A 25,535-nucleotide genomic window follows, 5' to 3' on the forward strand; every position below is an offset into this window, starting at 1 on the left:
AAAAACCACTCGGGCAGACAGGCACTGTAGCCCCCATTTTACACACGAAGGTACAAGCTCAGAGAAGTTAAGCGCCTGGCCCCTGGTGGCCCAGCGAGCTGCGTAGATCCCAGAGCAGTACAGCGTTAGTGCTTTTCTCCCTGCAGCAGGTGCGATACTGACCGGATTCTAGGTTCTGAACAAGTGGCCTTAGCCAGCCATCTAGGTGCTGAATGGCTGGGCCGGCGGGGGCGCTCATGAACAAACCCTGGCACTGTGACTCACCATCTGCGTTACCTCCAGCGCGTGGTGGGACAGTCTTACCTCACCATCAGGTGTAAGTCTTAAGTGAGATAGATGAAACCTGGGTTTGCTTAGCGCGAGGTCCCAGTTACCAGGTGATAAAAAGGGAAGGCATCTGACATTTGTTTAACACCTACTACTGTCTCCTAGCCAGGCTTTACACACAATACCTCCTTTAAACCTTGCACCACCCCGCCAGCTGCTTTTACCATCCCCTTTGTAAATTTATCGCTGGGGAAACCGAGTTTGTACTTGGTTAATCCGTGCAAGAATTGGATGCCCGCCTCTCTGGCTTCTTCGTAGAAAGAGCACAGGGCAAGCCTCAAGTGGCCGCTAGGGCAGGCGTTACACCCAAGCGAACCTGCGATCTCTCAGGGGCACGGCCTTGAGGATGTCCGAGGCTATTACAAACATTGCCTCAAAGTTGGGGCTCCTTGTAAAACCCGGCAAAGGAGCAGCAGGGCCAGGAGGCGAACGGGGAGGGGGGAGCTGATGTGGCAATCTTGCGGACAGGGCGAGAGGAGGAAGGAAGGTCAGGAAATGATTAACCGGGCTGGGCCGGGTAGTGGTTAGAGCAAGGCACCTCCCCGCGGTGCAGTCCCGGAGCAGTCCAGGGATGCCCCTCTCAGTCACTCCTCACGCCTCGCCATCCCCCACACCACCCGCCACTGCTCGGTTTCCTCCTTGCACCTCTCTGCCTAACCGTGTCCATTCACTCACCTGCCGCATCTCCCTCCCCACCCACCCCTACCCCAAATAGTATTTACGATTCCTCAGTGAATAGCTCTTCCGTCGCTTCCCGAGTTTTGTTTGATTGCTGTTAGAGCAAGCCTCCGTCTTGAGATTTTATGTCAGTGACGAATCGTGAAAAGTGCAGCTGTTCAAATCCTAGCTCTGCTTAGATGATCAACTTTGGCAAGTGTCTTCCCATGCACTTTTCATCTGTAAAACGGGAAAAATAATATTTATCCCGCAAGGAAGATGTGACAATTCATGAGACTTGCCACCCCGTAGTAGGTAGTGGATCGTTTATAGTTTTTTTCCGTTTGTTTGTTTTTTCTTAAGTGGCAGCATGTGAGAGAATAATTCCTAGGAAGTAGGAGAATAAACAGTAAATCTGACCTTTGATCAGGCTCTCCCAACCTTCTCCTCCTATCAACTGATTCTTTTTCAAGGCCCGGCTGGATCAACCTCAGTTTCCTTCTGCACACCTACGCCTAGTTATCATCCATGCCCCCTCATTTAGCTGTGGAACTTGCCCTGACTCACGCCATCTTTCATCCTGGCATGTGATGTTTCTTTTTTCACCCTCGGAAAGACTCACTTTCCTTATTATCTAGACGTCAGCTTAAAACATCACTTGCAAAAAAAAAAATATATATATATATATATCTTCCTCAGGGAGGCCTTTCCTGACCCTGCCCCACCCCCAGATTACCTCCAGGTGTGTGATGTCCTTATCTGCCCCCACACTCGGCCTTTTCCAAACACTGTTCAGGCCCGTAATTATTTGTTTAATGTCTGTCTTCCCCTTGGAGGTCCATAAAGGTAGCAAACAAGTCTGTCTGGTTTCCTGCTGTATTCCTAACATAAGATGTGGAATGTGGAGGGCATCCAATAACTAAGTGTTCAATCATGAATGAGTGATCGATTAGCAATGTCTACCATGGGCAGGCGTTTGGGAAGTGGCCTAGTATATGCCAGGTAATTGTCTCCCCCCACACACCCCGCCCCCCCCCCCCGCCCTTGATCTCTAAATTTCCCTTCAGCTCTGAGTTTATGATTTTAACGGCATCAGAAATGTGAAAACACCTTGTAAGGTGTAAACTGCTAAGACAAGAAAAAAAAAAAAAGAAATGTTTTTATTAGAGTCTTCTCTCCCTAACTAGAATAAAACCCCCTCCGAACAGAGGTCCTAAATTAGTCACCTTGACTGCTATAGACCGCAGAGGGGGAACTGTGATTATCAGGCAGTCCAGAGAAGCTGGGCAAAAATCAGACTTCTGCTAGATTTCCCTACAACTTTCCTGTGTCTCTGAAAGTTTTCGTAGTTTAAAAAAAAAAAAAAAAAAACCCTCGCGGTAAGCAAATGTGTCAAGCGGGGGAAGACCACGGGGCATACTGGGAAATCTGCTTTTTCAGTCCCTCGTTTCTTCGGCTACATTTAACACAACCAACGTTCGCTTTTTGGTTCTTGGCCCGCATCCCTTTGGCGCTGACGAGCTCTGACTTACACGCGAGTGAGCCCGGGTGGGGCTGAACCAGCCTCCGGCAGCCGTGCTGGAGAACGCGCGGCCTCCGGGAGTCCCGGGGGCGGGGACCGGGGAGGGGGACCGTTCCTGCCAGCAGCGGCGGCCGCGTTTTAAAAGTTTGTGTTCTTCAGAGGAGAGGAAGGCACAATTTTAACCATACTATCAAACGTTTCTCTTCTTCAGGGGATATATACATATAATAAAAGGGGGGAGAAGGGTTGTACTGGGAGTGGGTGGGTCATACGCTGCCATGGGAACCTCAGGCGGGGGGGGGGAGCGGGGGTGTCTCAAGGTTGCTGCGACCTTCCCCTAGCTTTCAGACTTGAGATTTCTGGCAGAATCGGTGGTCCCGAAGCATGGATTACAAGCTGACCAGGCCCTGGGGAAGAAGTCTTATTGGCAGCGCCTAGAGAGCTAGGTTAATTATTGACCTTAGAGATTTTTCTGGGAGCAAAGCCTCCTTGGGAAACCAGAGTTCGATCAAGAGGAGGCTTGGTGAGTATTAAGAAGGAGGGGGAGAGGGTGAGGAGCAGCCGCTCAGGGACTCTTTTCTCACCTTGTTTAATTTTCCAAGAGGCACTCACCTGCTACTTCCTTGCTTGTTTACTTGTTTACCTATTGTCAGTCTTCTCCATGAGAACCATACGTTGCTAGTCCTGTTCATTGCCTGATTTCCAGCTCCTGGAATTCAGCCTGGTGCATGGCAGGTCCTCGGTAACTATTTGTTAAATGATTAAATGAGTGATGGGGTTGGGTGTGGGTTTCAGCCATCTAGCTCTCAACTGGCTGTCATTCTCCCACTTCTTTTCATTCACCCCTTCTGCATTATCTTGCTGCCCAAAATTCTTCAGTGACTCCCCATGTATGGCAAGATAAAATTGGAAACTCTCTGCCATCACAGTCACCTGTCCATTCTCTTTCATTAAAGCTTTTTAAAAAAAGCTGTTCCAGCAATATCTAAAATAGCACCTTCATTATAGAAAATGTGCTTCCTTACACTTCTGTGTCCTTCCCCCACTTCCTTCCCTTCTACCTGGCTGGCTCTGACTCCTTCCAGTTGAAGCACATAACCTCCTCAGGGAAGCACTCCATCACTCACGCAAGCAAACTTCTAAGCTTCCCCCCACCTCACCATCATCACCCATTCTGTCCCTGCAGCTTGTCACATGGTGCTGGTTTTTTCTGTTTATGTTTCAGTCTCCCTTAGGGGCAGATGCTTTTCTTCTCATCTATGGATCCTAAGCACCTAGTTCAGCAATTGCAGATATTAGGAAAAGATTATATTTGTTGATTAAATGTTGTTGGAAGTGCCCCCTTTCAAGAGTGATTGCATCAGTCATTTTGCGTAATGGTCGCCTGGGTAGTCACAGAAAGGACCTCAACTTTGCAAGAAAAGAAATTGACATTCAGTGGTTCCCAACCAGGTACTGTATCAAGTGGTTTTCATTTCTTCTTTAATCCCCACAACAAACCTGAGATGGAGGTATTATTTCCATTTTACTGATGAAAAAGCTAAAGCTCAAAGACTTAAATAATTGCGCAAATTTACACAACTTTCACTCCTCACACAGGTGGTCAGCTAAATGATCCTGCAATACTTTGGGGTGGTAGCTGACATTCCTAATAACGAAGAATCTTTGGGAGCAGAGGACACAGAGGAGCCTCTGCGTAACTAAAGAAAGGATCAGTACCATTGTAATTATCATTATATCATTGTCTTAATTTGTATTGCTCTTAATGCTTTCTTCTTTATCATTGAAATGTGAACTTTGCAGCACTTTTCTGAAGGAGATGAGAAGATTTTCTTGTTTAAAGACCCGCTTTGCAGCTAAAGCATGGGACCAATTAAGCAAAATCGTAGGGCTCTACCACCAAACAACTCTTTGTCAAGTGAAGGAGTCACTTAACATTCTGGGCTCCAGATTCCCATTTGTAAAATCAGGGGGTTGAACCTAGGCCTTGATGGCCCCCAAGGGCTGTTCTAGAGTGAACATCCAGCGATCGAGCCAATGATAGCTCATGGCCACCCAGGGACACTGGCAGAGGCAACACCATCCTTGTATCCTGTGGCAGAGACTGCCAGCTATTCACCCCAAATCTGCTTTCTCTTCCTCCCCGGGTTCACAAAAGAAATGTCTCAGCTTCCTTTGTAGCTGAGCATAGTCATTTTTCGTCAATAGAGTGAGCAGAAATCACAAGGATCAGCCTCGGCTGGCACTGTGGACAGCTGCCCATGACAAAAATACTCCAATGTCCAATTTTGTTTATCAACATGTGGGGGAAATATACTAGGTCAGGTCCAGAAAGAAACATGGGTCTTCTACTCTTTCTTTCTGTGTTTCCTCTCCAATCATTTGTTCATTTATTCAACAACCACTGTCTGCACTCCTGCCACACACCAGGCACTGAAGGTACAGGGACTTAGAGCTCCATGCTATGTGGGGGCCGCCTCTGTTGACATCTCTGTCACTATCGGGATGAAAATTGTGACGTCACTCCTTTCCCCTTGCTTGTTCATTGTCTGATTGGACATCAGAGCCTCTGAGTTTCAAAGTCCTATCTCTACAGGGAGCTTTCACACTTTAGACTGTGAAAATGACTTCACACATAAAGGGCCTGGCTTGGTGCCTGGTATGCAGTAGACCCCCAATAAATGTTCATCTCCTTGAGACCTTGTCACATAGGAGGACTGATGTGGGAGGTGGAGAGTGATGGCCTGAAGTAATTGATTTTAGTATAGCTGGCCCAGGAGGTAGATTTTTATCCTTTTAAAGGGATCCAGGCCAGATCATTCATTCAACAGACATCACTGATGATCAAGGCTCACTGTCTGTTGTTTCACTTGATGGTATATACAAGTGAAACAACAGAAAGGCCTCAAAGGGATGAACAAAGGGGCCAAACAGACCAGCAAACAGGCAACTGCAACACAGCGTGATAAATGCTACGACGACGGGAAGTACAGGATGTTGCTTAGCCACAAACAAGGAGCAACTCACCCAGGCTTGGGGGTGGGGGGTGGGGGAAGCATCAGGCAAGGCTTCCTGGAGGAAGTGACATCTGACCTGAGACTTGATTGATACCTAGAAGTTAACCAGGTAAAGTGGGGGAGAGAGGCAGAGGGAACCGTATCTGCAAAGGCTCAGAGGCCTAGAGATCTGAGATGGCCAGTCTGGCTGGAGAGTCATGTGCAGGGAGACAGAAAGGTGAAATATGAGGCTGGCAAGGAAAGCAGAAAGACGGTAAAGGGCTGTGGACTCTCTATAGCAGAGAACTATCATCACAGAGAAATCTGGGTCCCCAGGACGCTGGAATCTTTCCGGGTTGCACTTTGCCAGGCCCTGGGAGAGGGGATAAGGTTGCAAAGATGCAGAAAGATCAGAGATAAGACAGAGGAAAGAAAGGAACTACTAAGAATTATTAACATTTATAAGATGTTTGACTGCATTAGTCATCTGGGAAATGCAAATTAAAACCACAGTGCACACCTAGCTAGAAACAAATCGGGGCCATTCGAATGCAGCTGGGACTCCCCTGGCCATAATCGTGACCAGATCTCTGAGACTGTGACCTTGAGGAGCTTAAAGCCCACTGAGAGGGAGAGGCTCAGACACTTTAAGAAGTTGGGAAAAGGATCCTAGGCTTAGAGGACCTCCATCTCTGCTTTCCCACCCTCCCTTCCTAACCTTGATTTAACCTGACAATTCAGCTATCCGGGATATTCAGATAAGCAGAAAATGAATTCCTTATACAACCAGAACATAGTGCCAGACCCTTCTGCGGGGTGCCTGATGTACTAGAAAGAGGTGGGGCTTTAGGCTGGGCTCCTGCTTCTGTCACTGGTCTGCTTTGTGACCTTGGGCCAGCAGCATGACCTCTCTGGAACCTCCATCTATTAAATAGGAATAATAATAGCTGCTTCCAAAATGGTGTCTTCCCTGCTCTGTCTCCCTTAGCCAAACACTTAATGTTTGGAAACAGAGAACAGAGACCCATGTGTCACGATCGGAAGTCGCCAATATCCACAACTTATGCATTTATGTAATCACACCAAAGGTTATAAGCATATTTTATAATTACATCATCTACAAAGCTCTGCTGTGGTTGACCCAGTTATCAATTGGCAGCAACAGGAGGAAAAAAAATGGTCTTTAACATTTATCACCATCCAAAGAACAGTGCTGGAAAAGTATGGAAAGGGCCTTAGAACCCTTCTGGCTTTTCTCGTTTACCCGTGGAGTGGCTGGTGCTTTCAGGCTGGAAATGGAGATCAGAAGCAGCAAGGCTTCATGGAAAATTACCCCGAGAGCCCTCAGGACAGAAATGATTAGAAAACTGGAAGGGCCAGGAGTTTCACAAGGAGGGAACTGGTCCCAGAGAGATATGTTTGTCCAGCAACACAGACTCCCCTGGGCAGCTTCTGACACCAGAGTGCTCCTCGCCTGCTAGAGTCTGTGCACAGTGATGCCTAGAAAAGAGTTTTTCGTGCACTTCATTTGGCCTTTCCTGTGTGCAGGATGCATGCGCTGGTTCTCTTGGGGAAAGAGATGGCTCCGGAGGCAGGCCTGCCTCTCCTGCACCCCTCAAATGGGTCCTAGGCTGTCACCTTCTGCTTGCATCACTGATTCTGCCTGTGGTCATCCACAGTAGGCATTTTTATGTGACATCCTGATATGAACTCGTCTATAGTCATTTATCTCCTTTTCTTACAGTTGAATTAAAAAAAAAAACAAAACCATTCTGCTGAACTGAATGCCCAGGCAACTGCATTCTCAATTTCACTGAGTTTTTACAGCACATGAAAGAAAAATTCATCCGCACTTCCTTAAAAAAGATTTTCAAAGTCAGAAGTGAGCCTGAATTTGTAAGGGGTGAGGATACTTATTTTGCATTGGCTGAGTTGAAAAGATGCTTCTTCACCATGTCTCAGAATGCATTTCCTTTCCAATTCCTCTGCCCATGCCCACCACCTCCTCCTACCCCAGGACCATCAGTGGTTCCTACTGGACCACTCTCTCTCAAAAAAAAAAAAAAAAAAAAAGGACACTTCCTTCCCTGAACCCCTCCCACAGGCCCTGAAGGGGCCTCATGCTCAGCCTTTGCTAAGACTGGGAGCTCCCACCGCTGAAACTAGTCCTCTTTGGTGCCCCCTGAGTGGCCAGCCTGGCAGTGGGTGTGGGCCAAAGAAGGGAGGACCCACCCAAAGGCCACATCCTTGCCAAGTCTCCAACTTGCATCATCGCTTCCTGCCTGTGCCCGATCAGAAGATTTTAGCAGCTACCCACTGCTCCGAGAAGCAAGCGTAGGCCCTTCCGTGGCATCAAGGACCCCCCCAATTTAGCCCTGACCGACCTGCTGGCCTTGGTTCTCTCCCCAGCCCCACACAAGCCTGAAGGCTGAGCAGACCCTCAATGCTCTCGCCCTGGCTTCGTCCCCCAGCTCTTTACTCGGCCTGTTTCACTCCAGCCTATGGAAGTCCTCCCATCTACCAAAGTCAGCACAAGGGCCATTCATATTTCCTCTCTCTCTCTTTCGTCTCCCCCTCCCTCTCTTCTTTCCCTCCCCCCCCCCCCCACTCACGCAGCATGGAGTGACCTCCCTCCTTCACCACGTTCCCATGGGACCCTGCCTGTCCTTAGCAGCAGCATCTACTTCAGTCTGCTTTGGAGTAGAACTCTCCCTGTTTGTAGCACCTCCCAGTTAGAATCTCGGAGGATTCTGGTATCCCTGGACTGCAAGCGCTTACCCACCCTCATTCACCTGGATGTTTAGCATAGTCCTGGCCCCAGGAGGTTCTTAACAAATGCTTGGTCCTTGAAGACAGTGACCTGATGGACAGAGCCTTGTCTTTGGCAATGGACAGAAGTGAGTGTGAGTGCCCCTCCTCCTCCTAATAATTGTGTGATCTTGGACAAGCGGCCTACTCTTTCCGAATCTCTTAGGTCCAAAACCTATAAACTGGAGGTTACAATAGTACCTAGGACTATGATAGGTCCCCATAGAGTGGTCAAGAATGACTGAGATAATGTACATAGAACTCTTGCCATTCATAAAGTAGGTTCCTGATAAATATGAGTCACCACCTTTATCAGGTACACACTTTTGAAGCTTTTACTCTTGTCTTGAACCCCCTGGAGTGGATATCTGGGGAGAAGGCTACTAGAATATTCACACTGGAAGATGAAAATGACCTTGCAACCCGGGCCTGGTTGCAAGGAGGTCAGAGAGGATGGCAAAGACTGAAAGCATCCTGAGGAAAGAGGGGAGTGGCAAAAGCTGGCAGCCCTGGGCCCTGTAGGAGGTGGGCCATACCCTTCCTAACGAATGAAGTCAGACACTTCCCAGGAAATCAGCTCCTCCAGTCTCATTTATGAGAGATTAGCATCTGCTAGAGAGCCTCCCCAAAGCCATCTCCATACTTTAACGTGAGCCTGCGTAATCAGAGGTAGGAAAGGCAGAGAGGAGCAAGGAAAAAGGGCATTTCCAAAGGAACTTGGCCAGTATGTCTCTGGCACTGAGGGTGAGGGGAACGGAGGCCTAGCAGGACAGGACTCGATAGGACCAGGGAGCCCCGTCATCATGGAGACACTCACACATACCAAACCAATTGCTAACCTGGGTTTTCAGGAGCAGCCATCCTGGGAAGAAGTGAAGAGGGCAAGGTTTAGAGTGGGGCAGAGAAGGGTGGGGCAGGAAACAGCAATGTCCTCTGTGTGGCCCCTGTGGTTCTCAGTACACAGTATTAAATGAGCGTTTTGATATATTTCAGTCTCCTGAGACTTCTCAGGGCTGAGTTCCCATGAATGAGCTGATCTTCCTTCTGTGCACCATTCCCACCAGCCTGTCCAAAAGAGAGTTCCCCGTGATAGGGCAGTGCTGTGCGGCGGAGCATGGAGGTGATCCTCGTTTGCAGAGTAGTCACTGTGGGAAGATTTCAATGCCACGTGGCAGGCTTTTCCTTGGAGACAGGACCTTGGACTAGGATCTTGGCACTTGAATGTCTTTTGGACATCATGTCGTCCAATTACCCTGTTACAGATGAGGAAACTGACACCTAAAGAGGCCAAGCCAGTTTGCAATGTATACACCCATCAAACCACCACAATGTATGCTTTAAATAGCTTATATTTTTGTCAATGATGCCTTAATAAGGCTGAAGCAATAAATTACAATTAAAATGAATTTAAAAAAAGAAGCCAAGCCAGGAAGAGAACCCAGGTCTCCTCATCACCAGTCCAGGGTTTTTTGTCTTGTTTCTCTATGAGAGCCCTATAAAGACATTTTGGTGTGGTACCGTGCAGATGCTATCATGTGGCTGATAAATCTGGAGGTGACTAGAAAGTATGAATCTTACTTGTTCTAATCACAGATTGGAGCCCCAACTTACTCCTTGCCTGACTTCCTGTAGCTTCTTGTTCTCCTGGGGAACTTGTGTGAACGGTAGATTCACACTCTGATAGACTCTTGGGGTGGAGTTGGGAAAGGCCCAGGGCATGAAAGTTTTGACTTGATCAGCCTGCTTTTTTGAGTACCGGGTGCACAGCCAGTCAGGCATTCTCTCCTCCCTTCTCTAAAAAAAAAAAATCTCTGGCCTCTTTAAGTCCCAGGAGGCTGGTATGCCATGGGGCAACCCTGGGAGGTAGCACGTGGCACCTCTCCCGGGGAAAGGAACAGACTGAGTAAAAAACTGACAGTGACTCATGGGAGTTCAAAAAAAGCATGAGTAGATGAAGCTGGCATGGGTATGACCAACGGAAAGCCTAAAGTAAGGGCGATGTCAAAAGAAATATGAAACTCACAAGGGGAAATGTATTCACTCATTCAAGAAATCTTTGATCACTTAATTAAACCAGGTTTAGTTCTAGGCACTGGGGAAATCAGACCAAGAAGGACACAGAGACCCATGCAACTGACTCAGAAGAGGAAGACTCAAAAGTCATGAACAGATTCTCAGTTCAATGAAAAGCGAGGTTAGAGGAAGACAGTGAGAGGAATGAGATCTTGAACAACTGGTCAGAAATTTCAAGAGGATATTATCTGCACAGGTTTTAAAACCTGCAAGAAAGGAGGCAGAGAGAGATGCAATTTGGGAACTACTTTGGCACTCAAAGGACTAAACCGAAGTGTGTGCAGTCCATGCTGGGATAATTCATTCACTCAACCAGTACTCACTGAGCACTTCCTATTTCTGCAGTCACATCAGGCTCTTTGCTGTTCCTTGTCCTCATCAGACACACTCTCCCATCCTGCCTTTAATCTATCAGTGTCCTCTTCTTTTGAGGGCTTCCCCTCAATGAAGAGCACTATTTAGCAGGTACATAAACAAACTGAAAATGCTGTGACAGGAAAAGGAACAATATCCTAGCAAGGATCCTGTCTAATTCATCTTTGTACCCGAGTGCCGGGCACATAGCAGGCACCTAGGAAATGTTTGATGAATGAATGAATATCATTGCTAGGCACTGAGGGAGTCAAATTTTTCTAATAAGAAATGTTAGCCTGATTACAACTCCAAAAAAAGTATATTTAAAGACTGTTTTAAAAATCTACTGAAAAACCCTAACAGTGGTTGAATGATGGAATTATGGGAGACTTTCTTTTCTCTATTTCCCCCGTTTTCGATACAGCAGCATTTTTTTTTCTTTAAATGGAGGTACTGGGGATTTAAACCAGGACCTCACACATACTAAGCATGTACTCTACCACCTGCCAGCAACATTTTTTATAATGAAAAATATATATTTTAGCTCCATCTCCACCCTGCTCCCTCCACCCTCCAAAATTATGAGAATTACAACTTTTTACCTAATTTAAAAAATTTGGTGCCATATGAATTATGAAGACAGAAATCATGATCAGAATTTCATCATGCAGCCAAATACAATTGATCACCACATTATCTTGAAGTGTTTGAGGACACGCATGATCATTTATAGCCAGGCATAAACGACAGTTCTTATTAACTACTTTGATTAGTATTACTTAAAACAGCCAAACTGGGCCTTTTGTCGGAGTGCTGGGAAGAGGCGGGAACTGGGCCAAGGAGGATGTGACTCTGTTGCCCTCACTAGGGACCCCACCTTTCTGGCAGAGAGTGTTGGACCTGAGAGCTCTGAGGGCCTCCAAGCGTTGGCAGCAGAGCAGGGCAGTAACTGGGCAGCAACTGGGGCTGCTCAGGCTCCACAAAGGAGCTTTTCACCCCAAACTCTCCTTTCCTTCCCTTCCTCAGGTCAGCCTTCTAGATAGGAGAAAGCCATAAGAATGCTGCCTTAAATGCCATCAATACAAATTTATTCCAGCAGTAGAACCATTGTCTCTGAGAGGGCTAGAGGAGGGACGTGTTGGCTCACACGACAAAGATTTACCGAGAACCTACTATGCGCCAAGCATAAGCCAGGTCCTATACATACATGTTATCATTTCTTCCCTCACCCACGTTATGTAGATGTTATTGTCCCCATTATACAGATAGTGAAACAGGCTCAGAAAAGTTAAGACTGGTCCTAGGTCTCACCTTTAAGTAAGAGGTGGGAACTGGGTGGAGCAGGGAATAGGGGAGAGGGAGGGAGGAGGGATCCAAAGTCAGTGCTATCAGACTGGGAAAGCGACTCTCCCCACACTCCATTGCAACATCGCAGCCGTTTCTAGACTTGATGTTTAAAGTCTGTGTGACCATCAGCAACCACTCTGGAGCTCAGTCTCCTTGTTTAAAAACAAATAAAAAATAAAGGGCTTGAGAAGTATGTTTTCCAGGTATCCTTCTAGCCCTGAGTTCTTTATCACAGCGTTTCCTCTTTTTGCCTTTGTAAAAGCTCTGCTAGTTGAGTACTCCCCGGTCACCAGCGCGGAGCAACACCAGGGACTCGGGTCTCTCCAGGGATCGCCCCCTAGAGGACATCCGTGGTGCTGCGGCCGCCCGGGCTCCCAGGGAAAGTACACGCAACTAACAAACCAACATAATCACCGGGTCCAAGCCAACTTTAATTACCGCTTTACCTTTTAAAAAAAAATGGATTTAGAAAACATTCTCACAGCCCTTCCCACGCTCACCAAGGCACAGTTGCCGGAACATTTAATGATGCGGAGCATTTGTAGCCTGAAGACCTACTGGTTCTGAGTCATATTTTTTAACTGGATTATATTTTACTTTCTACACCTCAAGATTCTTTGGGGCCTGGTGAGGCCGCTTATTGATCCAGTGCTGATTATGCAGGGCTACTGAACTGTAATTATAAAACAATATGTTTGTCTCTACTTCGATATTTGTATTACAACAGTCAAGTTTTGGTTAGGTAATATATGCATGTGACATTCAAAAGTCACTACAGAGTTTTCGTTCCTTTTTTTTTTTTTTTTTTGAGGGGGTGGTAATTAGGCTTACTCATTTATTTATTTTTAGAGGAGGTACTGGGGATTGAACCCAGGCACTGGTGCATGCTAAGCATGTGCTCTATCACTTGAGCTATACTCTCCCCCTCTCCCCACAAGAGTATTCAATGATTAGCATCAACCCAGAAATTCCACTCTGGTTGATATCCCCAAAATTGAAAACAGGTGTTCAAACAAAAACTTATACATGAATGTTCATAGTAGAACTATTCATAATAGCCAAGAAATTGAAACAATCCAAATGTCATCAACTGACAATAGATAAACAAAATGTAGTATAATCCATGCAATGGAATACTATTCAACCACGAAAAAGGAATAAAGTAGTGATACATGCTAGTATTTGGATGGACCTTGAAATATTATGCTCACTGAAAGAAGACAGACAGAAAAGGCCACATATTATATCATTCCACTTATATGAAATGTTCAGAAGAAGCAAATCCATAGAGATTTTCTTATTTGCACGTTAGCGGTTGCCAGGATCTGAGGGAAAGGGGATGTGGGAGGTGACTGCTAATGAGAATGGGGTCTCCATTAGGGGTGATGAAAATGTTCTATAACTAGGTGGTGGTGATGGTTGCACAACATTGTGAATGTACTAAATGTCACTGGGTTGTACACTTTAAAATATTTTAAATGGTAAATTTTATGTTATGTGTATTTTACAATACAAAGAAATAAATAAATAAAGGGTACTCTGTAAAAAGTAAGTTCCCCTTTCTCCAGGTCCCCTTCCTGAAGACAAAAACAGTAATTAGCACTCTTTCTTCTCCATCCATCCAGAGATTATTAGTTTATGTATGTATATATACAGAGTGTTTATATTATTATATATGTCTTTGTATTATATGTATTGTAAATATATTCTTTTCCTCCCTTTTGGGGCACAAATGGTCACACCATATGGCCACATGCTTTTTTTTTTTTTTTTTCTTTTCTTTTTATTGAGGAGGGGCAGGAGGTGATTGGGTTTTTATTCATTCATTTATTTATTTAACTTTAATGGAGGTACTGGGGATTGAACCCAGGACCTTGTGCGTACTAAGCACACACTCTATCACTGAGCTACACTCTCCCCCTCACCCCAGCCACTTGCTTTTTCCACTTAAATTATTTTGGATGGTTCTAAGTCAGTACTTGTTCTTTTTAATGGCTTTTGATCTTTCCAAAATAATAAGTGAAAAATATCATCTCATTTTAGTTTTAACTTTTATTTATTTTCTTATGAATGAGAGTGAGCACTTTTCATGTGTTTAAAACCCATTTGTATTTTCTTAACTGTGAATTTTCTTTTCATACACTTTGCCCATTTTTATGTGATGTTGTTGGTCTTTTTCTTTTTGGGTTCTAGGTGCTCTTTATAAAGTGACATTAGCTCTCTATGATATTAATTTCGAATCTATTACCCAGTTGCCCTTTGACCCTCCAGCATTTGTGTAATCAGATGCATTACTTTTCCCTGTTTGAATTACCTAGCATGGTTTCTCTTTTCCTGACTGGATCTTGATTGATACATTTGGGTGGGGTTTTCTTCCATTATTGATTTGTGAGAACTCTTTGTACATTAGGGAAATTAGCCAATTATCTATCATATACATTGAAATCATTTTCATTCGTTTCTTTTGCCATTTTAATGTTTATTCTTGTACAGAAATTTTACAATTTTATTACTCAACTGTATCAGTATTTGCCTTTCCAGTTTCTGTACTTCACGGAGTGCTTAGACCGGCTTTCTTTACCTAAGATTATAAACACATTCACCTACATTTTCTCCCCATACTTTTATGGTTTCTTGTTTTACAATGAGTTTTTTTATTCACCTGGAACTTATTTTAGAGTAAAGAGTGAGGTAGCAATATAATTTAAATGGCTTTCCCACATGGAAAACAGTGTTCAGTCAACTGTCTCATTACCATTTATTGAATGGCTCCTTCTCCTGTGGTTTGAAATGCCAATTTTATTAAGTACTACATTCACATATATGCTTGGGTCTATTTCTGGACTTTTTTTTTATTGGCTTATCTGTCTATTTCTCAGTCAGTAATACGTTCCTTGTTAGCCAGAAACCAGCATTTGATTTCATTTCCTGGACTCATTCATATAAATACCTCTCCATTTGAAATAAAGTTTCACTCCTGGAAGTCAAAAACACAAGAAAGGGAAGGTCGAGTCCCGTCGTGTCTGAGACTCAGGAGGAAATACTAAAAATCTGATTTCCTAAACCAAGGCTTCTTGAATAAATTTTTATTGATAAAGCAAGTCCATCTGAAATGCCAGATTTCAACCAAAAGTTGTGAGATTTTTTGTTTGTTTGTTTACTGTTGGGAGATCTCCTAAATTTCATCTTCCATCTCTTTCACTGAGCTGTCATCTCTGCTTATATTTTTAATTCCAAGGACTCTCTTGGAATTAAATGCTTCTTTAAAAAAAAAAAACAACAACACAGCACCCTGTTCCTCTTTCATGGATATATTATTTTCTCTTCCTGGGGATTAATCATAGAATGCATTTTTTTTTCTCTCCTCTTTTCTGAACACCTCTATTTTCTCTGAGTTTACTATTTTGTTTTAGCATATCTTTTAAATTAGAGCCTTTTCCTCAATTATATGATTTTTTGGTTATTTATCCTTATTTGAGAGTGCAGCATGAAAAAGCTGACTGGAAAATCTGAGAGAGAGAGAGTTATTGATTAAAAGGCTTCAGGCTGGATAACTAGGCAGAGGTCCCACCGTTTATTTATGTGACCTTCAACTGTCAATCTCTTCAGCTTGTTCCCTTGGGCAGGTTTCATCTGAGAAGAAATCTCTAGTCTCCAGCCTGGTGGGTCCTTACCTGGCTGCCTGCTCCTTGGGAGTTAAGCTAGGGAGGCAACTGGTGGGCCATTCAGGGACACTACAAAATGGGAAAATCTTTTGGGAAAAATTAGATACTTGAGATCTCAAAAAAACATCAAAGTGCTCCTATGTGGAAAATCTATATTCAAGACTTGTGAGTTTGCTGGGTAAGGGCCCCTGGATATGTGAGGTGTCGCTGTGTTAATAACGGCTAATGAAAGTGTGTGTCTGAAATACAGATAAAACATCTGCCCTTGATGACACCTACTCATTTCAGTCATCTCTGGCCACAGTAAGCCCACCAATTGTACCTCTAATCTGAAAGAGTGCACTGTACAGAACCCGTGTGTGTGTGTGTGCGCGCGTGCGCGTGTGCGTGTGTGTGTGTTCGGGGGATGGGATGGTGGAGGTGGAGGGGGGAGCCCTTTGGGAAACAATTCCATTCATAGGAACCCTGGGTCTACTTCCTTACAACCTTTAGGATTCTGTGCTGCTGAGCATCATTTCAATGGCCAGTTCGGCCTCTACAAAGCTCTCAATTGTTCCTTCTTCCCTTTTGACTGGGGATCAGATGTGTGGGAAGATCTTGCTTTGAAATGTTTTTATTCCAGCAAGAAGGCTCAGTTTTAAACACAAAATGTACTTGTTTTCAGCCCTGTGCTCTCAAGCTTCCAAAGGGAAGAAGGCCCTTTATAAATTTGCTGAATTCTCTGTACTGGTGCTTATTAAGTCCCACTGTTTGCAAACTATTTTGCTGTGACACACACATCATTTCAAAACAGGAAGTTAGCTTTTAATCATTAGGCTGAAATCAAGTGCTTCAGAAAATAGAGGTTTCAGCCTGAGAATTTAGCATAAGTCACGACAGGAAGGTGGGTGACTCTGGCTGTGTCTCTCCACTCAATCTTTGGGTATGTTCACTGTTTGCCCATCTCTTAAATACCTATTTTGTGCATGGCCTCATTTAACACTCTAGTCTACACCCATCAGATGAGCTACCCAATCAAAATGCAAGAACTCTGTTAATACACGGACTAACCATGTACAGAGATGCAGAAAAGAGGCTTTATCTTCACTGCTGTAAAATATATCGTTGTGTGCATGAACCGTCATTCATTTATTCATTCTGTTGTTGATGGATGATGACTGAGTTATTTCCAGTTTTTTCTATTACAAGCAACACTGCAACAAACAACTTAGCACGTCCCTCCTGGCACGCATGTGCAAGTTTCACTAAGGCAACAGGTCTCCAGGTATGATCCAAGGACCCACAGGGGACCCTGAAGCCCTTCTATGGGGTCCATGAGGTCACAACTATTTTCATAATACTTTTCACTCTCCTGTCAAGCATATGCAGTGGAGTTTTCCAGAGGCTGTCTGATATGCACACAATTAGCAAAAAAAAAAACCTATTAAAATATCTTTTCCAATTACATGTCTGTGTCAGGCTGTCAGACAACAAAGAGGCTTACAAAATGTAAATGGTGCCACTCAGCTCCCTAAATTTTAAAGGTATATATAATTTTTTCCATAACATATATTGTGTTAATATGTCATGAGTTTATTTTAAAATTAATAGTAATTTTTTAATGTTTCTGTTTTAATTTCTAATATAGTAAATATCAACAGATGGAACCCACATTAAAAAGAAAAGCTCTTTGGGATGGGATCGCCAGCAGTTTTTAAGAGCATCTAAGAGTCTTGAATCCAAAAAGTCTAAGAAACACGGCACTAGGGTATGTCCCTGGGAGTGGAATTGCTGAGTTGCAGGGTGGGTGTATAGCTACCTTTAAATGGTAAATCTTATCATCACTAAAGATTAGATTCAGTTTGATATTATTTATATGGAACCCCATCCGAAGAAACCAGCACAGTTAAAGTACAGAGAGGTCAGAATTGCATACATATTTACTTAAACTGAAAAAAAAAAAAAAGATAGGGGGCAACAGTTAGGCTCAAAATACAGGCTAGTGGTTACCTTTCGTTAGAAGGCAGGGCGAGGGGGCTAAGTGGGAGGAGGGAGATTGGATTAGTTCTTTTTAAAAATTCTTTTCCACTGTAGTTGATTACAAGATATTGAAACAGTTCCCTGTGCTATAAAATAGGACGTTGCTGTTTATCTGTTTCACACATAGTGGTTTGTATCTGCTGATCCTAAGCTCCCAATTTATCCTTCCCCCACCACAGATTAGTTCTTAGGTATAGTGTTTATTATTGTGCTTCACAACCTATAGATAGGCTACATTTTTTCTGTGTATTAAGAATTACATGATTTTTTTTTTATTTACTAAAAATAAGAAACAACTTCTAGCCTCAGGTGGCTTCCAATCTGCTGTTGAGGTCTGCGTGGCAAACATACTCCTCTCCTCTCTGGGTTTCAACCAACTGAGAACCTGACCCAGGGCTGAAAGCATCAGCTTTTATTGTTGGCAAAGCCCTATCTGAGAAAGTGGAGGCCAAATGGTTTTCTCATTCCTTTCTCACCTGATTCAGGCAGTCAGATGCAAACTGGAGGTCCCCTGCTGACCTCTCCCTGAGGAGCAGGGCCTCCCTAGTTGGGGAGGAGGCAGGAGAGAAACCACTGAAGGCAAAAGGAGAGAGGGGGCCTTCCTTCCTGGGGAGTGGAGTGGAAGTCCCCTGGACGAGGCACGCCCAAACCACCGAGATGCCGAGCCGGACGTGACAAATGCTCTAAGAGGGCCAAGAGCAGATAAGCGGTAGAAGGTAGAGTTACTTGCAACTAACAGTGTGATGGAAGGCTTCCTCGGGGAGGCCACAAACATTGTACCTCCATGCGAAAGGTGATGGGATCTGGGCCAGCAGGCGGGGAAATGGTGAACATTAACACAGAGGCTTAAGCACTAAGACTTGTCAGTAGGCTGAGGTCTGAGTTGCGGCTTCTGTGAGTGCTTTAGTACAGAACTAGCCCTTCTCTGGACACTAAGGGTGTGTCACCTGAAGGTGAGCTTAGCAGAGGGGGTGGTCACCGGGCTGGGCAAGTAGGTTGGGTTGGAGGATGAATGGTGGACCCCCCCCCCACCTCATCCCCAGGTGTGGAAGAACCCTTCCAGGGGCTGATTCCTCACTGGGCAGGCACACAGAGACCCGAGGAGGCACAGGGGTCCTGCCCTAAAGCAGAGCTCCACTTCACGCCTTCACGGGGACAAGTGACCTGGGTTTGTGACCTGATGGCCTGCCAGCTGCTTGACTTTGGGCAAGGAGCAAGAGGAGTCACACTCAGTGAAAAACTACCTCCTATGTGTCTGGGTCTTGTTTTCTGTGCATCATTTTGTGTTTAATCTCTACAACAACTCTGTAAGGTGGGCACCAATATCTCCCATTCACAGACGAGCAGTTCAAGGGGCAGGGATGGGCAGGAGTTACCCAAAGTCATGCCGGGAGTATGTTTGCCACTCAGACCTCAGCAGCAGATTGGAAGCCCCTGAGGCTAGAAACTGTTTCTTATTTTTAGTAAATAAGGTAGGGGATGGAGCCCGGGATGCTAGAATCCAGTTCTGTCTACCTGTCAAGGTGATGTCCTTTCCATTACATTGCTTCGCCCTTCTGGGCCTCAGTTTCCACATCTATAAAATGGGAATAATGTCTGTGTCCCAGCTCCATTGTGAAAACCAACTGCAAAACCCAGCAGAGTGGCTGATTTCCCCCCTTCCCTTCCCTTCTAGCCCCAGTGCAGGGTCTGGATGCACCCTGAGGTTGCCTGTATACACTTCTCTGGGTTTGGCTGTTCTCAGCTACTTCTGGTACAGGGGTCTAACCAGAGTGGTCTGGACTCATTTCAGATGAGTTAGATGGCTCATTTCACATCTTAATGTTCTCATGCTTCTCACTGATCTTAGGGGAGCCCACCTCCCTCTCTTCCTCCCACCCCTCCTCCTTCATTCTCGCTCATTTACACCCAGGCTGAGTTCACACCCAGGCTCTCATTAGAGACTCTCACTTTTGGCTTGATTCAAAGCCAGTCCTTTACCACAGGCAGTGACTATGAGAAACCACAACGGACTCACAGAGCGAGGAGCGAAGAGAAACCTCCCCAGACCATCAGAACGGGCCCTGCGCTGCGCTTGCCTCCTCTCAGACACCATGGCTTCAATCTGGGCTGCATTTAAAGGGCCAGTAGCCCTTACTTGCAAGGCTGGTTAGTAGTCTACCAGTTCCGTGTGATTTGATTCTATTTAATTAGATTTAATTCCTTTCAGCAGTTAAGAGTCAGGCGTTAGGCAAGGCTAGTGTTAGACTGCTGAAGCTTAGCTCCCCAGAAAACAACTCTGTTGGGGACTTAATTCCAGAAATGGAGTCCAATTCACAGACATTTTAACTAGGACGGAAGATGGAATGAGAGGAAATTGGACACTATGTGAGTTTCATCATTATTGAGGAGTCTAGTTCTCTGCCCATCACGCTGAGACTGAGTCCAGGGAACCGAGTTCCCCTGCTGAGTTCATGATTAACATCTCCATCCAAAACTTGATTTCCTTTCTTGTCCCACACCTCTCCCTCTCAGGATTGAAGAGTATCAAAGAAAAGGGGGGATTGAAACCAAGCAGGACCCTGCACACCTCCCCCTCCTCGGTACAAAGCCCCTCTGTGCCCCATCCCCTTTCTTGTTTGTAGAGAAACGCTTTAGTTTCCTAGGCCTTCCCTGAGTTCCAAAGAGCAGGCGCAGGCAGTTGCTAATTAGGGAAGAGAGGGAATGCAGGAACAAAGGACAGGCTGTTAAACAAGAAACATAATGATAATAGTTCAGGGATAAAACAGAGTCCTGGTTTCCCTTCAGGGTATATACATAACATTGATACACATCTTGGAGTTGTTCTGCTGCAGGAACTGAGACACTGCAAGCTCCAACCCAGGTGAGGAATGGTGACTACATGCTGAGCACAAGCATGTAGACCCCAGACTGGTTGGAACCAGAAGGCTGATGATTGAGATTCCTCAAACATCGCCCTGCTACAGCCTCACTGCTAAACAATCAGAAGAAAGTCATGCACCCTGCAGCCCTCCTAGGCCCACCCCAGCCTTGCTTGGACCTAAGTTTGGTTTGGTAACAAGACTGCTGAGCCTTGTTCAAGGAGGGGGAGAATTCATTCATATTTTACCCGAAGCAGGTCATGCTGTTACAGAACTGAAGGTGGGTCTGCTCGCTCCTCATGCAGCAGGGTCAGTTTACCGACACTAGGTTGCGGTGAAGGAAAGTACAGTGTTAATTGCAGGTGCCAAGCAAGGAGAATGGGCAGCTCATGCTCAGAAGACCTGAACTCCATGATGGCTTTCAGGGAAGGGTTTTTAAAGGCAATGTTTGGGGTGAGGGCTGCAGGGTATATGACTTTCTTCTGATTGTTTGGTGGTGAGGAGATAACAGGGTGATGTTCCAGGAATCTCAATCATCAGCCTTCTGGTTCCAACCAGTCTGGGGTCTACATGCTTGTGCTCAGCATGTAGTCACCATTCCTCACCTGGGTTGGAGCTTGCAGTGTCTCAGTTCCTGCAGCAGAACAACTCCAAGATGTGTATCAGTGTTACGTATATACCCTGAGGGGGAACCAGGACTCTGTTTTATCGCTGAACTATTATCATTATGTTTCTTGTTTGACTGCCTGTCCTTTGTTCCTGCATTCCCTCTCTTCTCTAATTAGCAACTGCCTGCGCCTGCTCTTTGGAACTCAGAGAAGGCCTAGGAGGCTTAAACTTTTTTCTACAAACAAGAAATGGGGGACACAGAGGGACATTTGTACCCAGGAGGGCCCTGCAGGGTCCTGCTTGGTTTCAACGCCACCGAGAGCTGCCACTCCAGTGTAGTTTAGAAACATATGTGTTTGTGCCACTATGGAGCTGGAAAAGGAAAACCAAGGAAAAAATGCAAATCAAGAGGGCAAAACAAACCCAGTTAAGCTGTCCCCTCCAGCTTTCTCCCAACTGGAAATTTCCAATTCTGACATGCTGGCCCATTTTTAATACATTGAAAATGCATATTCATCTATTTTGAGTGAGGAATATTGATCACTAGACAGTGTGGGAGGAGTGAAAGATTTCAAGGTTAGTGGGTAAAAATAAAGTGAGTTAAGCTAGTAAATTGCAGGAGAAACTCTACGTGTCAGTCAGACCTTATGAAGACAGACAAGACAAGATGAAGGCAAAACCCCAGCAGAACTGAAGAATGTTTACATTCTCGCAACCACAAATGTGAAGTGAGCTCAGAAGCCAGTGGGAGTTTAACAAAATAGAGTTAAGGTCAAGGTGGAGGCTGCTCTGTGCAGATTCCCCTCCTGGTTGCCCTGGCAATGAAACATCGCCTTCCAGTAGCGAAATCAGATAGAGAAGAAACCCACAAACACAAGAGAGTTTCTGGGTCTACAGTCCTGCTGGTTCTCCCTCTGACTCTGGCCTAGTGAAGGAAGGAGACTGATGAGGTAGCTGCGTATGCCTTTGACTCACTGGCACCACTGCCTGGGAGGAAGCTTCAGGAACCCAGGGCTGGGAACTATCAGGAGAGTGACCTCCTGGAGGGGGGGCTGAGGAGCTTGGATCAGGGACTTACACCAGCCCTGCCCCTCAGGAGAGGGGAGAGAAGGGCCTGAGTCCACTCATCAGCTAGCTAATAACTGTTGAGTGTGTCAGGGAGAAGACAATAATGAATGAGATGACATCCCTGTCCCCAAGGTGAGGGAAAAGCAGATGTATACAATTAGTTGTAATAAACTGTAATAAATTGTAAAATTACAATTAGTTGTAATATAGGCCATGTTGAGGTGGGTAAACAGAGCATTACCACAACCCTTTTCTTCTTTAGTCTTCTTTTTATCATACAGGCCGTATTTTTATATCCCAAACATAGCAAATATGAACATAAGCAAAAGGGAAAAAGTCAAGTCACTCGCTATTACATCACCTAGAGAGGGCTGCAATTAACATTCTGGAGTATATTTCTCAGACCTTTTTCTTATGCAAATATACGCATGGGTTCAAAACATACATGTGCTCTCTCTATATAGATAGATGTTTTTCTGAGACAGAATTATATACCACATATAGGATTTTACCTTTTGGCATCTTGCAAAATACCAGGAGTATCTTTTCAACTAACACATATATGGTGGCATCAAAGTATTCTATATCTGCTTTGCACCCATTATTTGACTTTAAAATAACTTAGCTAATAAAGTGGAGAGAGAGAAGGTTCTTGTCTTTCCCCTCAAGTCAAGTGAGGGAAACTCCAATGGCACCACTTAGAGAACTTGATATGTGTTTCTTAACAGTTTTCAGAACCAGGGTTGGTGTCAGATCCTGCCCAAGAAGTCTAACGGGCAAATGCAGGGAGGCTGACAGCTGATGGATGAGGTATAGGAGAGGCACTGTGCTGGGATCAGCTTCTGGTCCCAGGGTTGCCGGGTGAGGATGCAAGAGCATTTCCCATGAACCATGAGCTGGAAAGAAACAAGTTGCTCGGTGATTGCATCAACATAAAGGTTACAGTGGATAAAGGAGCTCAGACTTTATTTCGATGCTAATGAGGACCCTTTGGGAGGCTGAGATGGGGAATGGTACTGTCAGAGCCTGGCTGTAGGAGATGAATCTACTAATTATGTGTAAGACAACTGGCGGGAGGGGAGACCAGAGGACAGGAAGTCAGTTCAGAGGCTGTGACCAAAGCCTGAAGACAATGTCCCTCCAGGGGAGTCAGAGGATGTGGGTTCAAGTCTGGTCTCTGCCATCAATGAACTTGAATCAGTCACTTCACCTTCCTAAGCCTCAGTATCTCAACCGTAACAAGGGCATTAAAAACAACGCCAAGGAGTGATGAAAATGCTTTGGAACTTGCTAAAAGTGGTGGTTGCACAACATGGTGAATGAGCTACATGCTCCTGACTTGTATACATTGTAATATTTAATTCCATCTTGTGTGAATTTCACCTCCATTATAAAGCAAAAACCCAAATAACCCCAAGGGTTATTGTGAGGATTAAGTGAGTCAGATGGGTTTGTTTTTATAGTCATCCGATGCTGGCCAACATGAAACTAGCTTTCTTCCCATAATTACATTAACCCCTCTTCGCCCGGCTCTCCCCCTAGCCACAGAGTCAGCAACTTATTTGAATCCCCTTAAGGTTTTCCAGGCTTGTACTTCAACCTGGTTGTTAAAATCTCGGTCACCATGCAGTTTGTAAAGTATCATTTCTCCTCCTGGTCTTGCCGCCTCTGCACAGACTCTGTGCTGGCGGCTACACGGGGTGAGGGTGAGGACGGGCTGGGCTTGGGAGGAGACAAATGATGGCCGATCACAGGGTGAGGTTGCATAACTGGTTCGCAGTAAATTTGCTGGGGCTTCCCTTGCCTGAGTCACCACCATCTGGCTCCCGGCCACAGCCTGCCTGGGTACCGCTGAGAGCCCGAGGGCCAGGCTCTCCACCTGCTGCAGTCAGGGCTCCCCTGAAGAGGCGGTCCCCATGCAGGAGCTGCACAAGCTTGGGCAGTGTTCAGCCAGGCCTGCCACGGAGGACGCCAGGGGGCAGCCAGGTCTGTTTGGGGTGGAGGACTGGTCGTCCCTCATCCCAAAACTCCTCTCAGCGCTTGCTGGGCTGAGTGACCATTTGGTAGCCTGAAGGCTTCCCCTTCCCCCTCCTCCCCACCCGGCTAATCGCTTCCTCTTGAGATTCTGACGCGAGTCCTCCCAGCTCCTGGCCCCTCAGCTACTTAGGGCGAAGCCACTCTGCTGACTTCCAACCCAGAACTTACTTTCTCACTAGTTAAGAGGCACATTTAAATCTCCCCCCTGCCCCCCCCCCCGTCCCCAGCTTCATGCCCAATTTTTCATTGATTCCAGCTAATATTTTCTTTCAGTGACTTAACAAGGACAGATGACAGGCAGGGTTGATGGCTCCTCCTTCATTTGTCCCTGGTCTGTCATGGTCATTACAGGATGGACTCTAGGAAGACAGTCATGGAAGGAAAATGGAAGGCAGAGAGAGAGAAAAGATGGATCTTAACTTTTGTCCCCGAGCCAGCCCAGTCAGCTGAGAGCGCACCCACCAGCCCCTGAGATGCATGCCTGCCGGCACTGTAGATGTTCTGGCTCTTTCGGAGGGAACTGGCACAGGAAGATGGATGTAAAAGAGTTAGGGCTTTCAGATCGGAACGGAAGAGGCTGAGAGGCTCACCTCAAGGCTCCCTCCCAGCTAAGGCCAAAAGGACCTGTGGCGCCGAAATCATGGGAAAAGAAATGGCAGAGCAGTAACCTCCTCCTCCTTTTTTCTACATAAAGAATGCCTACCTATCCTTCCAAACTCAGCTCAGTACTGTACTTTTGGGGAACCTCACCCATCCCCTGGGGAGCAGTCAGGACTCCCCTCTCTGTGCGCCCCATTGGGTGTGCCGAGGGCCCGTGGGGCGTGGAAGGGCAGAATGATGAGCACAGCCCCTCCTCTCTGCCCTGCGGGAGTGCCCTGGACACCCTGTGTGTATGTGTGTGAATACATGCTCTAAGCTACAAAGCCCCAAAATTACACTAAATTATTCAACCATAATTTCAATTATTAATAATTTAAATAACGAAACCATATTAAAAATCTGGCTTCATTTTGTTAATGGCTTGCACCTCTTCCTGCATTGTGAGCTCTTTGATGACCAGGATACTTTTATTTATTTATTTTTTTAAAGTGTAGCTTCAACACCTCACAAAACACTGGGCACAAAATTAGGCACCTGACAGACGTGCCAGGCAGAAGGTACCTTCACGTAGACCCACAGCCTGGCCAGGAAG

The 25,535-nt window shown here is 45.6% G+C and overlaps 1 protein-coding gene across 1 annotated transcript in view; it reads right to left on the reverse strand.

Annotated features, from left to right (window-relative positions):
- Positions 1-1,581: 1,581 nt before the first annotated feature.
- APH1B (aph-1 homolog B, gamma-secretase subunit) overlaps positions 1,582-25,535 on the reverse strand; it is a 202,761-nt gene continuing 178,807 nt past the window's right edge. Inside the window, exon 13 of the transcript XR_004320375.1 lies at positions 1,582-3,252. The gene's annotated coding sequence lies outside the window, so the exon portion shown is untranslated. The remainder of the gene's footprint in view (positions 3,253-25,535) is intronic.

Source organism: Camelus ferus, chromosome 6 (genome assembly GCF_009834535.1).
Source record: "Camelus ferus isolate YT-003-E chromosome 6, BCGSAC_Cfer_1.0, whole genome shotgun sequence".
Lineage (NCBI taxonomy): Eukaryota > Metazoa > Chordata > Mammalia > Artiodactyla > Camelidae > Camelus > Camelus ferus.